The sequence below is a fragment of the Tenrec ecaudatus genome, chromosome 2, assembly GCF_050624435.1.
Source record: "Tenrec ecaudatus isolate mTenEca1 chromosome 2, mTenEca1.hap1, whole genome shotgun sequence".
In the NCBI taxonomy this organism is placed as follows: domain Eukaryota; kingdom Metazoa; phylum Chordata; class Mammalia; order Afrosoricida; family Tenrecidae; genus Tenrec; species Tenrec ecaudatus.
This window is the reverse complement of record NC_134531.1, coordinates 215533281-215536189: the sequence shown is the minus strand read 5'-3', so window position 1 is coordinate 215536189 and position 2909 is coordinate 215533281. Positions and strand designations below refer to the sequence as shown.

General features: G+C 39.9%; 1 pseudogene; it reads right to left on the bottom strand.

Moving 5' to 3' along the window:
• Positions 1–1683: 1683 nt before the first annotated feature.
• LOC142442015 (U6 spliceosomal RNA) lies at positions 1684–1784 on the bottom strand (annotated as a pseudogene).
• Between the last annotated feature and the right edge of the window lie 1125 nt (positions 1785–2909).

The following is a 2909-nucleotide window of genomic DNA, read 5'->3' as shown; positions in this document are numbered from 1 at the left end:
ATACTATACTCTACATACATATAATTTGCTATATTTATCCTCAAATATTCCATGATTCTAACTGGTACAGTTAATGGCATATTTTAAAAATTTCACCTTGTAACTGTTTGCGGCCAACATGGACATACATGAACAGCTGCTTTTTCATATTGGCTTAATATTCTGCTCCCTTGCTACATTCACTTGCCGTTTCTAGGAGGATTTTCTGCATACACAATCATAGGTGAATGAAGACAGTTTGGCCTCTTCCTGCCCAGACTGAGCACCTTTCATGTCTTTACTTGCTTTGCGCTGGCTAGGATCGCCTGTGCAGGATTGAATAGAAGTTATGAGAGAGTACGTGCCTGCTTAGTTCTCGATATTGAGGATATAGAATGCAGCTTTTCACCAGGGAGCAGGATGTTAGCTGTGATGTCACGTCGGTGCCATTCAATCTGATTGAGGAAGTTTTCCTCTCTGCAGTGCATTGAGAGCTTTTTATTTGTCTGTTTTAAAACTATAAATGGGTGGTGAATTTTGTGAGTCACATTCACTACATCTTTAGAGAAGCTACAATGACGCCTCTCCTGCTAATATGGTGAATTATATTTATTTTCAAATGTCAAACTATTTTGGAATAAACATCAATTAGAAGATATGATCTTTTAAAACTCTTTCTTCATTTGTCTTGCATATATATATATATATATTTAAAGAATTCTGTGTTCTGTGTTCATGAAGTGTATTTATCTGTAGCTTTCTGGTCATGTGGCGTGTTTGTCTGTTTCTTGAGGGGAAACAGATGGGAGTAACATCATCCTATTAAAGTGAACAGAAAAGTAGTGTGCCTTCCTCCTTCATTTCTTGGGTAATCACTTAAAGTTACAAATTTACTGCTAAGTACTACTTTAGCTGCCTTCCATAAAATTTGAAATGTGTTTTCCTTTGAATTGTATGAGTTTTTGTTTCATGAATCGTACAGACCTGTTATTAAGTGTATTGAGACAAACTTCTTATTAAATATCCCTCTCTGTTCATACTAACATCCTTTGCCCTGAAGTCTCTTTTCCCTGATATTTATGCCACCACGTTAGCTTTCTTAAGGGACTGTGTGCCTGGTCTATAGTTTCCCATTCTTTTGCTCTAACCTAGCATACATTTATATGTGAAGTATATTTCTTCTAGCTACATGGAGTTGGGTCTTGCTTTTTAATCCAGTATGGAAATCTCTACCATTTGGGGCCATTTACATCTCATGCAATAATTAGTGAGAAACCTTGGTGGCTCTGGGTGGTAAGCTGTGAAATGCCTAACTGGAAGGTCTCTGACTCAAACCCACCAGCTTCTCTGGGAGAAGGATGAGTCTGTCTGCTCTCATGAAGATCTACAGCCTTGGAAACTCTAGACAGGACCCCTGTGGGTCAGAATCCACTCAGTGGTTTTCTTTTATCTAAATAGTAATTACTGATGTGGCCTGGTTTCAAGATAGTGTTTCTAACTCCTCTCTATGATCCCATCCGTTCTTATTCTCATTTCCCTCTCTCTTTCATATCTCCTATTAGATAAGTTGGGTGCTATTAGAATTGTTTTTAACAATCTCCAGGATTGGTTTATTAGCTATTTCTCTTTGTTTTATTGTTGTTGCTGTTTTTCATGCTGACATAAGTTATCATTCCCCCTCCACTTGAAAAGCTTTCTTTTTAAAAAAATATGGAACACATCAGGAATTTGCATGTCATCTTGGTGCATCTAATCTTCTCTGTGTCATTCCAATTTTAGTCCATATGCTGCTGAAGTGAGTCCATGAAAGGCTTTCTTAAGGTTGTGGGCCATGAATTTTTTTTTAAACGTTTTATTAGGGGCTCATACAACTCTTATCACAGTCCATACATATACATACATCAAATGTATAAAGCACATCTGTACATTCTTTGCCCTAATCATTTTCTTTTCTTTCTTTTTTTTCTTCCCTTTTCTTTTTTTACATTTTATTAGGGACTCATACAACTCTTATCACAATCCATACATATACATACATCAATTGCATAAAGCACATCCATACATTCCCTGCCCCAATCATTCTCAAAGCATTTGCTCTCCACTTAAGCCCTTTGCATCAGGTACTCTTTTTTTTCCCCTCCCTCCCCGCTCCCCCTCCCTCATGTGCCCTTTGTAATTTATACATCGTTATTTTGTCATATCTTGCTCTATCCGGAGTCTCCCTTCCCCCCCTTCTCTGCCGTCCCTCTCCCAGGGAGGAGGTCACATGTGGATCCCTGTAATCAGTTCCCCCTTTCCAACCCACTCACTCTCCACTCTCCCAGCATCGCCCCTCACACCCTTGGTCCTGAAGGTATCATCCACCCTGGATTCCCTGTGCCTCCAGCCCTAATATGTACCAGTGTACAACCTCTGCCCTATGAAGCCCTGCAAGGTAGAATTCGGATCATGGTAGTTGGGGGGAGGAAGCATCCAGGATCTGGGGGAAAGCTGTGCTCTTCGTCGGTACTACCTTGCACCCTGACTGACCCATCTCCTCTCCTAAACCCCTCTATGAGGGGATCTCCAGTGGCCGACACTTGGGCCTTGGGTCTCCACTCTGCACTTCCCCCTTCATTCAATGTGGTATATATATATATACATATACATACACACACACACACACACACATATATATATATACATACACACACATATTCTTTTTTTTTTTTTTTTGCATGATGCCTTATACCTGATCCCTTTGGCACCTCGTGATCGCACTGGCTAGTGTGCTTCTTCCATGTGGGCTTTTTTGCTTCTGAGCTAGATGGCCGCTTGTTTATCTTCAAGATGGGCCATGAATTTAACCACCTTTCTTTTTTTGTGGAAAGTCTATCTTACACCATCACTTAAAACAGATTTTCAGTGGGTGCATAAGCAAATATAGTGCA